This window comes from Engystomops pustulosus, chromosome 5 (genome assembly GCF_040894005.1).
Source record: "Engystomops pustulosus chromosome 5, aEngPut4.maternal, whole genome shotgun sequence".
NCBI classification, from domain to species: domain Eukaryota; kingdom Metazoa; phylum Chordata; class Amphibia; order Anura; family Leptodactylidae; genus Engystomops; species Engystomops pustulosus.
The window spans coordinates 164104123-164118077 of record NC_092415.1 but is presented as its reverse complement, the minus strand read 5'-3'; the positions used below and the strand labels follow the sequence as shown (position 1 = coordinate 164118077).

At 39.7% G+C, this 13955-nt stretch overlaps 1 protein-coding gene and 1 long non-coding RNA gene across 2 annotated transcripts in view; one reads left to right on the top strand and one right to left on the bottom strand.

Annotated features, from left to right (window-relative positions):
* The window catches only part of SATB1 (SATB homeobox 1), a 130694-nt gene that overhangs the window by 87538 nt on the left and 29201 nt on the right, over positions 1-13955 (bottom strand). The gene's annotated exons all lie outside the window — the stretch shown is intronic.
* LOC140133452 (uncharacterized) overlaps positions 1-13955 on the top strand; it is a 48178-nt gene that overhangs the window by 24362 nt on the left and 9861 nt on the right. Inside the window, exon 2 of the long non-coding RNA XR_011855897.1 lies at positions 3467-3626. This is a non-coding gene — a long non-coding RNA (uncharacterized lncRNA). The remainder of the gene's footprint in view (positions 1-3466; positions 3627-13955) is intronic.

The following is a 13955-nucleotide window of genomic DNA, read 5'->3' as shown; positions in this document are numbered from 1 at the left end:
AAATTCTTGAAATTTCATAAATATCATGAAATTCAGGTTTGGAGAGCTGAAGGTTGTGCTATTCATTTTTAGTAACGTGATAAAACGAGTAACGAGTCTTAGCTGCTGATAGTAAATGTAGAAAAAGACAACTTTTAGTTGGTCTTGTTTCCTGCCGAATTTTACAGTCTAGTTAAAATGTGTGAAAAAAATTTCTTTTTTATATAATTTGTTCAATAAAGATATTTTCAAATCTATCAATATTTTATTTCATAAACAACACCAACCAGCCATTAGAAGTCAGGAATCAGTGAGACAAAGACAAACAGAAATAAAAAGACATTAATGATAAATGCCCCCCAATGACTCCTGAGCAACATTTGCATGAGCTCTCCAGGGTTTCTAAATAGGAAATATTCCCTCTGTGCTTCATTACTTGGTATTTCCCATGTGCACACTCTTCAGGTACCTTTAACTTCAGTACCACTGACACAATCTTTAAAACTTACATCTTCTCTTCATTCAATACAAAAAATGTATAAAAACCCCTACTGACCAGTAAGAGTCCATATTTTAGTTCCAAGGGATGCAGACATGAGGAGCATTCATCGGGGCACCGGCAAATACTTTGCTTTACAGTTCCTGCACTTTTTTCATGTTATTTCAATTTTTTTAAATTTATTTATGTAATTCTGCCTACTGCCCCTGGAAACAACAATCCTCATAAACATAAACTGATAAATCTGCTCTAAAAGTAAAGATGTATTGTGTAACTGTATGTAAGATCCCACATTCCCCTATTAACTGATAATTCTCTCTTTATAAATAGTACAACTTAACACAATAAACTTTGTAATATCTCTTATCAGGAAGAGCTTCTTACCACATCTTCCCCTTTAGTTTTTAAGGCTGGGTTGACATTTGGTTGTCCATATGTTGTAAAGACATGCCGGACGGATTCATGACGTGTCCTCACATACATATCCTACTGTTTGCTCATACAGTGGAATATGTCACTTGGTGACTCCCCATCCCCCCTGAATTCAGAGTGAGGACAAAACAACGGCAACTGTTGGTGATTGGCTGCTGATGATGAAAGGGGTGTTTTACCAGTGATGTCACTGTCCTGACATAGACATCACCGGACCCCCCCTACTGCTGAGTGATGGAAACAAAATGTGAGCCCAACCTAATCTGCATTTTACTATGGGTTGAATTCCTGCTTGCTAGAAACGAAACTATGGAAACTTTCTAGAAGTAAACTCTATGGAAGGAGGAGGAAGAACAGTCTCCTCCCAGAAACTTTGAGTTAAAAGAAACTCACAGACTTACAATACACCTGCTGGAAAATACAGATTACATGTCAAAAGTTACCCAAAGCAATTTTATCCCTATGTACACACAATGAACTTTAGATTTCTTTAAAGTTTCCTGAAATGTTATGTAAGCTTTAACATTGTTTGTGCATTTTACCTATGAAATGTTATACATTACTTTAATATATATCTTTAGCTTCATTTTACAGTTGACATAGAGAATACTTGTAGAATGTAGTTACATGTACTTTGTATGTTGCATTATTATTAGCCTCGTTTATTCATTTAATTAAGGTCCCTTGCACACGAATTTATATGGCAGGCTTAAGCTATCGGCAGCCAACATATGGCCGCCATAGAAGTGCACTGTGCATGGCATGAAATGGTGAGCATACAAGTGTGTCACTGTACAATGCTTTGGCATACTATAGAGTATGCCCTATCTTTAACCGTCCATACAGCCCGGCAGCACCTCCCTATTGAGAGAGGAGGGGTGAGTGGCGCTCACCCCTCCTTTTTCCAACCAAACGATTCCTGGCTTGGGCATTGTACACATTCATGTGCAAGAAGCCTAAAGCGTCATGTAGTATTTTATATTGATGGTCCATTCTTATGATGGAGGTGGAGGAGACACCTGGGACAACACCAATCAGCTGTTTGTGCCTAGAATATGGATCACTTTTCAGGGCTGTTAACCACAGCATTCGTTATATAGAAAGATATGTAACTATTTTTACATTGGAAAAGTACATGAAGAAAATTTTTCTGTCAGTGTTTTTTTAGCTTATTTTTTTATCAAATAACTTTTTTTTAAACATTTTCAGAAAATTATACACATGGTATTGTTGTCGCCAGACATTACAATAATCATACATACATCAATATCATATTCCTTACATTAGCTGAACATATTTGCTTAGTTAACCCAACCAGAGATTTTTAGCTTATTCTTAACACTATTCACCTTCCAGTCATGAAAATATCAAATATATCCCATACATTCAATTATTCAGCAGTGATGAATTATGGCATGTGATAGCTGCTGCAACTGTTTGGCTGCGTTTAAACAAAGACTGAATGTTTGTACTAAATAATAATAGGGAGAGAGTAACACCAACATGTTTTTGTTTACAGATCCATATGAGGACTATGTATACTCCCAGTATCACCATTATATAGTCCATGCAATGTACTAAGAAGCTGAAAAAAAAATTCTGAATGCAGTAGAGAAAAAAAATTTGCAATTCCATTTTCCTACAGGCTTCATTTTTACAGCTTTCACTTTGTAGTCTAAATGAGATATCAATTTTATTCTCTGGGTCAGTATGATTATGGAAATACTCAACCTACATAGTTTTTGTTTTGTTATTATACCCATACCTCCCAACATTTGTGGAAGGGAAAGGGGGACAAAATGGCAGCACGCGTAGCCTTGGCGATCCCCCTAAGCCACAACCCCAATCACTCCCTGGCCGCGCCCCAAATTTTTACCATATTCTAATAATAAAAATCATCTTCTCAATAATACATTATTTTTTAACCTGGTTGGGATTAGAACCTAGAAGCTGCAGAGTCCATGTGCCATAAAGACACAGAGGCTCTATCCACTAGGCCACAGGCTTAGCAGATAGAAGTTAGATGAATTTTGGTAACTAAGAGCTGTTACCTGCTGCTGTTACACTGTGACACAGACTTAATGCCCTGGTATATAGAGAGGGACCTTCTCAGAGATTATTATTGTAATTAATGAGACAATTATTATTATTATTATTATAATTATTTTTTATTATTATTAATATGGAGATGATTATTATTATGTTTACTATTATTAATAATCGTCTCCATAATAATAAAAATAATAAAATTTATCATAAAATTAATTGTCTCAATAATTACAATAATAATCTCTGAGAAGATCCCTCTCTATATATCAGTGCATTAAGTCTGTGTCACAGTGTAACAGTAACAGGTAACAGCTCTTAAAATATATCTCTTTGAATAGAGGCTGTGTTTCTATGGCAGAGGGTCTGGGGTTTGAATCCTGGGCAAAAATTTATTTAATTGAACCTTGTGTCTGGGTAAGCCCTACCGACACCATATATGGACAGATGGTGATCTGAACCTGATGACGTGGTCCCTGCTCTCCGCTAACCTGACACATCTCTCAACAGGATACCCTGCCTGATGTCTGCAGAAGCCATTCAGTATAGCAGGTTCAGGCTTCGAAAGTATATACTAGGCGGGACACAGCGCCAGGACAACCCCAGCCAGTGTTGGACCTGGAGGAAATATCCGTGACAATCTCCCAGCTGCCCGTGACGCGGGACAGAGGTAAAAAAAACGGGACGGTTGGGAGCTATTTATACCTTTTTTTGTAAAAAGTCCTTGCATTACCATATTCTGGCACCCACAACTACTCAATACTTTGGTTTACATAGCTGTTTACGGTGTCATTTTTTGCAGGACCAGTTGGCTTTTTATATAAGATACAAGTTATTTTGTAAATAGATATAAGAAAATATTAATTAAAAAAGTAAAAAAGATAGAATCCACTTGGGAAACAAGACTAACAAATAATAGTATAACATTGTAAGCTGTTCAAATGTATTTGCTTTCTGGAAGAAGGTCATTGGGAACTCATTAGGGAAGAACATTTTTTTTCTTCCATGAAGTTGTGTGTATTAGGGGATGATTCAGGCCTCAGGTTAGGTAAGATAATGTTATAGTTTGGGAGAGAATGGGGTCAAGAAATTAGAAGTGTCATGCTATGAATAATGCTTGGTGCAGGTTGGGGCTTCTGAAAGGGATGTTATAAATACATTTATTTATTTATGTTTTTTTATTTAGGAAAGGATGGGGAATTGTTTAATGTATTGTAAATATAATGTATTATGGATTAGGATTAAATAAAATAAAATAATAATAAAATTGTGTTATAACATATGACCGTGTTCTCGCCCGGACAGGATCTTGGACAAGAACAGGGCTTCCATAGGCAAACAAGCAGTCACACCGCAAATCTGCCTAAATATAGCACAAATCCTATACTTTGGATAGAGGAGTCATAGAGATCTTTGGTCACCGTGATCAGGTTGTAAATCATGCGACCAGATCACTGCCCCCAGTATGGCCATGTGAATGAGCCACACCGCATCAGCAATTAAAAAATAAATACTGTACATAAAAAGAAACACTCCCATAAAAAATCAGTGCAAAATACCAAAATAAATCATAGAAAAATATTAGCAAAGTAACCATCAGGTCTAAAGCATCATAAGGCAGCTATGTATTTTTTCATGGCAATGGTAAATATATTATTTACCATTTAGTGTAATGAAACAGCAAATCCTGCCCTATTAGGAGGGAAGACAAAAGTGTGAAAAAATAATGAAAACAAATAAATACACTGAATGATATACTAATGATACAAAGAAACTATAGTATTACTAGGTAGCATTTGACCCTGTAATAAATGGATAATAATAAGAAACAGACTATACTGTAAATATCCTTGTTGAAAACATACACTGTTTATTAACACTTAGGAAAGTGAAAAGAACGTCTGGTGAAAGTATGTCTGGTACTGTATCATGTCCCTATGTACCCTCTATCTTCTTAATAGCGCAAATGCTTTTCTCCTTCAGATAAAACTTAGCCTTGAAGACCTTTCAAAGTAAAATTGTCACCTTAAAGAGAACCTGTCATCTATGCCTCCCCCACACACCGCACACAATGAGGCACTGTCACGGGTGCTCCTGCGACCCACGTCTCAAGAGCAACCGCACTCCGACGGTCCGACTCACCTGTCCTCATTACGGCTCTGGTGGTCAGGAATGTCGCCACCTCCTCCTAGGGTGCGCGTGCTGGCTCCCAAAGATTTAAAGGGCCAGCGCACCATTGATTGGTGTTCCTCGCCGGATCTTTGTGCCTCAGAGAAAACTTGTCACTAATGCCATGTGCTCGTGTTGTGAATTCCCGTAGTGACTCCCAGTTCCGTTATTGACTTTGATCCTGTGCTGCCTGTCCGGACCTTTGCTACGTCCCCGACTCTGATCCTGTGCTGCCTGTCCTAACCTCCTGCCTATCCCTGACTGCGATTCTGCTATACGACTTTGCACTTCGCCTTGGCCGCCACAGCTTACAAAGTTGCGCCTGTGGAGCGATCTGGTGGTACCACTCCACAGCAAGTCCAACCCGCTCTCAGGTGTCGGCCATGTCCTGTCATCGTCCGCGGTGGTCCAGTGGGTCAACTACCCCTGGTGCCTGACAGGGCCTTGCGCTGCGTGTCGCACTTTAGTCGGACTGTTCACGTTCTTCATGGCTAAAACGGCTTGCACAGGTATTTAAGCAGTGGGTGTGCTAAGATTGTGTCGCAGGCGACCCTTTTGTCGCGCCGCTGTGCTGGCCTCTATGACACCAATTAGGGGTCATGCCGGACAATGCACTTTTAGTGAACTCCAGTGACTTTGTTAGGAAATGTGCCCCAGTTTCTTTTAAATGTATTTATACATGATCCTCTGATGCCTTTATCCATGGAATTAGAGCACCATTCTTGTAAAGAAGACTTTAATTGATGTCCTCTGTTCCAGTCATGGAGTTGGGGAGCTTCAGAATGCAGTCAAGTTACCCTGCCCTCCTCACTGACACTGACACTGCTAACCTTGCTGAAGAGAATTACTGAGGGTTGGGTAAGAAGCAAGGTTGATTTCTCTTCACACAGCAAGCATCACTCTCAACCCCCTGCTTCCTGAGGGAGTGGTTAATGATATAGCAGAGGTGAGTCACAGAGATCCACTGTCTTTCTCACCTATTTATCACCTTATGCTTAGAAATTCTTTTCAGCTGGGTTAGCAGTATCAGTGAGGAGGGCAGGGTAGCCTGTCTGTATACTGCAGCTCCCCCCGACTCCATGACTGGAACAGAGGACATAAATGAAAGTCTTTTGTAGGAGAATGGTGGCTTTAAAATAGAGGCATCCGTGGAACATGTATGAAGAAATCTAAAAGGCACTGTGTAGTTTGTGTGTGTGTGGGCGCTAGTGGCAGGTTCTCTTAAAGTCTGATCCGCAGACTTGTTATAGAGCAAAAGCAGCTGAGCCAATGAAAATATGGGTGGAACATAATCAGTATAAGGCTGCATTCACACTACCGCAAGGGGGACGTATATACGGCCGACGTATATACGGCCGATATACGTCCCCCATAGACGGGGGCGGGAGCGGTACGGTACTGCTCCGTGCCCCGTGAAAAAATAGGACACGTCCTATTTTTTCAGGGCATACGGCGCCATGCGCCATATATCCCTATGGAGAGGGGCGGGGGTGAGCAGCGCTCTCCCCCTCCTCCTCTCCCCACGTGCTGCCGTGTGCCCGTCGTGCTACGGTACGGCGGGCACCGGTCGTGTGAATCCACCCTAACTTGTATTTTATATACGTATATTACTGCTGTTGGTTGAAGACCGCCTCTTTGACACTTCAGCATAGAAGGATAAGACTTAATATTTAATGAAATTAATATTAAATCTTTTCTCAGAAATTAAATATTTTCACCTTTAACTATTTAACATGTTTCCAGCAGACTACAGTGTATTTTTTACAATATACCTTAAGCTGCATTCACACAAATATATGCCCGTGGGCCGAAGCTCGGTGGGCATACGTTCACCGTGATGGAGAGGAGGAGAGGTGACCCTTCTCCTTTCCATAGCCATGCATGGCGCACAGCACCATAACACAGGGAAAAATAGGACATGTCCTATCTTTTCCCTATGTATGGAGTGGTATGGTGGCGCACATGAGCGGCACCATATCGCTCTGTGCGGCCATTGCCGTCTATGTGGGACGTATGTAAGGCCGCAAGCTTGCGTCCGTATACACGTCCCCCGGCGGGCGTGTGAATTCAACCTTAATCAACAAACTAAAGACTTGTATGTACAGAAGAACTGAAACTATATCTTACCATAATGGGACACATATCCTGCATGCTCTTGCAGGATGGAGCAGAGATTGAGGTGGAGCTGCACTAATGCTCACTCCTCCCCTCTGCTCCAATTAATCTAATACCTCAGTAAGGTTTAAAGGGACATATTAAAGAGAAGAATCTCATCTTTCAGATTCGCATCGGTGGTGGCTCGTAGTTCTGTGAGCTACAGAAACGGAGATACAGGCAATTAAAGAAATATACAGGGACTGGATCTATCAACATTTTTTTTTAACTGTCTGTATCTCTGGTTCCATAGATCATAGAAGCAGAAGATGAGATTTTTTACTTCAAAATGACACCAAAAGATGCAAAAGAAATGAAAATAGGGGGATCTAAAGTGACACTAACCTGCAGCCTAAAAATGTCAGAGTCATCTCAGGCAAAATATGATTCTTCTCTGCTCAATTACACAAGACGTTGAGATCATATAATGATAATGATTCTAAAAATACTATAGAAATAATAAGAATGCTTTTTCTGTTTGAAATATAAAATAAAGAGTTCTTGTATGACCACTGAAAGCACTGAGAGACAAGCAGTTACTACTCACATATGCTCAGTATATTGTATTCATCATATATTTATAATCCGCCACTATGAAGATGGGGGACGTACACCACTTGCATTAAAGTGCAGCTGTAAAATGTATCATTGCAAAAGCACTGTAAAAGTTATTGTGATCACAATATCTAGAACCAATCTGACGAGCCACATTTTTTCTTTATAGATTAAGCATTAAATACTTCAATAGGAACGAAAGCAGACACAAAAGCAAACCAACCTGCAGCTAAGATATGACAATGAAATATTAATCATACTCAATAAAAAACGAGAGGGCATTACAATCCTGACAAAAATAGAGATAGGTGATGAAATATTCATAAGCAACAGTTTATAAAATCAGGCACAATACCTGTTATACACCGACCAAGTGAATAGATGAAAGGTGGTAAAATATTTATCTGGACAGAAAAGAAATGGAAAATTTACAAACGAGCGTCCAAAGATGACAGATTAGAGGCTTACGTCATTATACAGTATTGTATATGCTATGGTTTACACTCTATGCTATGAAGTAGAAAGCATTATCACATTGAGATTTTAATTTATGGAGTGATACGCAGGTAGAAATTGCAGGCTCAGTGGTCATACTGGAGTCTACAATCAATAGCCTTCTGAAATTGGAAATAGATGTATCAAAGGAATACACAGCTCATATCTGCAGATATCAATCATTTAGCAGTTTATAAAAGAGTGGCGGTAAGGTCATATTCCTGCAGTGGTACAAATACTGCAGTTAATTGTTTGTCCAATATCTAATACTCCATGATGCAAAAATCACCAAAAAATGCTTATTTTTATGGCTTTTCCCAGCATAATTGTAAAACACCAATTTATTTATTTATTTATATATAAAAAGTTCCTATCTTGTTTCCTTCATTTTCTATGATTTTTTTTTCATTAGGGTTAGAGTAAGGGTTAGCATTAGCTTTAGGGTTAGCACATTAGAGTTATCGCTAATTCTAACCCTAATGCTAAACCTAACGGTAACCCTGACTTTAATGCTAGGCCTAACCTTATGAAAGTACAGGCGGTCCCCTACTTAAGAACACCCAACTTACAGATGACCCCTATATACAAAATGAACTTTATTAATGAACTTCCTATTTTGTTTAGGTCATTTTGATATATAATAGGTATAGTCTCAGGCAAATAGGGAGACTATGGTGATGTTTTTTGTTGTGTAGCAGGGTTTTTTTTCTATTATATGGGGAAATGCAAATGTATTTTTATGAATATTTATTAATATTTTTTGAGGTCATGAGGTCATAAAAGATCCCTGGGAGACATTTTCACATTTTTTACATCCAAGAGCAGTAGAAAACTGCAGCGACTTCAAAAGTCAGCAGGCGGCCCAAGGCGAGTTACACATATGGTGGATTGGTATTCTTCAACAAGATATAATCTGCACATCAGTCTTTGATGTTCATGCTTATATGGATTGGACCCAACAAAAATGTTTGCCAAGGGGCCCAGACTTTTCTAGCTATGTTGAAATTCAACCCTTTATTTCCCTGATGTATGCCAAACTAACATGGATGGGATAAGGAAAACCACACCTCTTTTAGCTACCTTGTAGGGCAGTTCCCTTGACATCAAGCATGACCTACAAGAGGCCTTATGACATGATGCAGGATTAAAACCAAACCAGTATATCTATTCCAGAAGGAACAGACTCCCAACTGTAGACAGCACCTTTTCGACCTGATTGGGTCTCCTCACCTGGACCCCCAAATCTGGAACCAACTCAACACTGGACAAATACATTGACCACTTCAGAAAAAAAGGGAAAACTGAAATCCTGGGGAAAAGAAAGAAACAAGTCAATAACCTAACCCTGCAGGAACAAAGGGCTATTCTATCATTGAAAGCAAACTCAGATATCATCATAAAACCTGCAGACAAAGGGGGTGCAATAGTCATAATGAATACTTCTGACTATATCTAGGAAGCAAACAGACAGCTGTCCAACCCCATTCATTATAGTAAACTTGAGAGTGATCCAACAGAGGCCTACAAGAAGCAACTTATTGATATGACCAAGAAGTTTTCAACTGAGATGCAACACAAGGTCAACCTTCTTATCCCAGAGGATCCCAGGCCAGGCTGTTTCTATATGCTCCCCAAGATACACAAAGATGGTAATCCAGGAAGGCCTGGAAGGCCACCATGGATGTGGAATCTCTATACACTAACATCCCCATAAAGATGGAATAGCAGCATGCGGGGCACACATGGAGAAGCACAACTTACCAACAGAACTGGTCTCAGATCTCATACAATTTGTGCTCACCCACAACTATTTCTCATTTGAAGAGGATCTGTACCTACAGTGTATGGGAACATCAATGGGTTGAAGGTGTGCACCACAGTATGCCAATCTTTTTATGGCTGAACTGGAAGGTGCTTACTTATCCACATGCACCACAAAACCCATGATCTACCTCCGTTATATTGATGATATTCTGAACATCTGGACTGCAGGTGAGGAGGCCCTAATTCAATTCCATGAGGGCTACAACAACTTTCACCCCACCATCAATCTGAAACTAAGCTATTCAGACAAGGAGATACACTTTCTGGATACCACCATACAGATTAAAGACAGCCACTTAACCACAACAATATTCCATAAACCAATTCCGTAGACAGAACGGCCTACCTGAGAAATAACAGCTTCCACCCCAAACATACCAGACAGTCTATCATATACAGCCAGGCCATACGCTACAACTGTATCTGTTCAGACAAGACAGACCTGGAAAAACACCTCCTGGAGCTCAGGTCTGAATTTCTCCAGTTGGGCTACAGACCAAAAGTGACTGATAACCAAATAGGTAAAGCAGCAGCCATCAACAGAGATGATTTACTCAAATATAAGGAGACCCAACAGGAGGCCAGAGTACCCCTAGTAGTCACTTACAGCCTACAACTGGAGATCCTACGTCACATTGCCAAGGAACTCCAACCGATTCTGCATAAAGAACCAAGACTAAAAGAAATATTTCCAGTCCCTCCTCTCCTGTCCTTCTGGCAACCACCAAACCTGAAACAACTGGTTGTCCTGAGTGCCCTGAGACCTCCATCAGAAAATGGTACCTCACCCTGCCTGCAAAGCAAGTGTAAAACGTGCCAACACATTCGCACAGGTGACCAGGTACCTGTACCTAAATCACAGCATGTACATCAGATCAAGGGAACCATTTCCTGCAGGTCCTCTAATGTGGTCTACCTTATTTTGTCAGCAGTGTCCAACCACAGGCCTTTATGTTTGGGAAACAGGTCAGAGACTCCATCAGCGCATGAATCAGATTTCCATTTACCCCTTATAACAGCAGCTTTCTTACTATATGTAGGTGCCCAGAAAAGGGCAATTCCTAGATTATGAGAAGTCTATAAGATTGCCCATATGACTGACCATGTGAAGAGCAGCAAACTCTCCCTAGCTCTGTCTCTTGTGTGGAGTGGGGTCTGGACATGTAAACCTGCTTTTATACTGCAGAGACACTTGTACAGTCTAGCCAATCACAGGCATGCCTAAAGCAGATGTGCTTGGGGTTGCTAATGGACTGCAAGCTGCTTGATTGGCTGCTCGACCTTCGATAAACCAGCTTTGCACTTTTTCCGGATCATGGATCCGGATACTGAACAACGATTGTTTGCAGTTCTATGCAGTTCGGATCTTTACTTCTACATTTTTAAGATAATAATAAACAACATATTAAGCAACTAATGTTGGCAAGTTCACAGGACCTCACCACAACGGAAAAAGAAAGTTAACTCACAATATTTCCCAAAGAACGGAAACTAGGGTGTGGGGATTGTTTATAGATATTATTATTATAGTTAGAAAAGGGTACGCACCTTTTTGCAAAGGTTCTTGCAGCCAGGTCCTTCAAAGGCAACTAAAGACAATTACATGTCACAACTAGTCCTGGAGCCAACAAAAGGGGGAGGGCACTCCTGGAACCTGGGTAATAGTGACCACAATATCATTGATTTTATATAATGTTTTACTAAGATGGTAAGAAGAGGGGAAATAAACACTCTAAACTTAAGGAGGGCAATTTTTTCAGTAGCTAAAGGAGGACATTAAAGGCATAAACTGGTACAATGTTCTAAAAAACAAAGGCAAATATTCTAAAAAGGTCCTGTGGATAACACATACCTTATGGAAAAAAGCATAAGAGAGATAAGAAAAAAAACTATGTGGTTAACTAGTATTCTAAGGCAAGCAATAAATGAGAAAGATAAGGCGTTTAAAGTGCTAAAACAAGAAGGTAGTGATGAAGCGTTACAGAATTATAGAGAGATTAATAAATACTGTAAATTCAGATAAAGGCAGCAAAAATAGAGACTGGCACAAATATTGCCAAGAAGAGTTAAAATAATTCCAAATTATTCATCAAAGATATAAATAACTTAAAAAGGAGAGTGTGGGCCCTCTGAGGAAAACCCTGGGATCATGGTGGAGGGAGATGAAAAAAGTCCCTATTTATTGAATGTCATCTTCTCAACTGTCTTTACAAAGGAAAATCCCAGATGGAAGACATACGAGGGATAATGTGAATTCTTTTTTGAATGTGAACAGTTTAACCCAGTAAGAAAAGTGCCTCAAAACCATTAAAATAGATAAATCATCAGATTTACCCGGGGCACTGCATGAACTATCTACTCTGATACTCAACCATTACTTCTAATATTTATAGATTTGTTTATTGGGGGTTCTGGCGCATAGCAAATGTGGTGTCAATATACAAAAAAGGATAAAAAAGCGATCCTGGAAACTACAGACCCATGAGTCTAACTTCTGTATGGAAAATATTTGAGGGATTTGTTAGAGATGCTATCCTGGAATATCTCTCTGTACATAGTCTTTTAACACAGGATCAGCATGAGTTTATGAGGGATCGGTCTTGTCAGACCAATCTAATTGGCTTCTATGAGGAGGTAAGTTCTAGACTAGACCTGGAGGAGGCTGTGGATGTTGTGTATCTGGATATTACCAAGGTATTTGATATCATGCTGCATAAAAGGTTGGTACATAAAATGAGACTGCTAGGACTAGGGGAAAATGGCTTAGTGATAGAAAACAGAGGGTCATCATTAGTGGCACATTCAGAGATTGGGTTGAAGTTATCAGTGGGGTGGCATTTGGTCCCCTTCTGTTTAATATTTTTATTAATGACCTTGTAGCGGGTTTACACTGTAAAGTTTCAAAATATGCAGATGATACTAAGATGTGTAAAGTAATTATCTCTATTAGATGTTCTTTCTTACATTTACCCAGTTCATCTAATTTTTTTTGGTTCTGGTTCTGAAATTCATTTTTTAAAAGGGTTTTTACCCAGCATGAAACGAAGAATAAAGATAGCCGCCACGCTCCGCAAAAAACCTTCAGTTCCCAGTTCACACTGTACGCACTGCTCCTTGATTGGCTGTGTTCCAGGCAGGCAGAACGTGTACCTCAGGAGAGTATGAGCGGTCACGCAGCAGAGACAGATCTGTCCACGCATGTGCGACTGAAGCAGAACCATGTCTCCCAGTTGTTACTGGGGAGATCCGTCTGGTGTCCTACAAACTACAAATTTCTGTAACTAAAAAACGAGCAGGAATCACTAAGATTTTCTTTTATGTACAACATGGATGACAATGTGCATTGCAGTACAACCCTCATAGGGGGTTTACACAGTCAAGTTTCAATAATTGCAGATGATACTAAGCTCTGTAAAGTAATTACTACCAAGGCCAATAGTACAATATTAATTTGTAGAAGCTGGAGGAATAGGTGGAGAAATGCCTGATAATGTAAGGTTATGCACTTGAGCTGTGGAAACAAAAAGAACAATCATGTTCTAAAAAGTCAATTATTTGGTAAAACTGTAGTTGAAAAAGTCCTGTGGTTATTGGTGGAAGGTAAACTTAAGTTTAATGGCCAAATCCAGGAAGTTGATACTAAAGCAAATACAATTATGGGATGTATCAAGAGAGGAATAGATTGTCATGATAAGGAGATTTTTCCTTTATACAAATCACTGGTGAGACCACGCATGGAATACTGTTTACAGTTTTGGGCACCAGTATATAAAAAGGACATAGTAGAACCGGAATGGGTGCA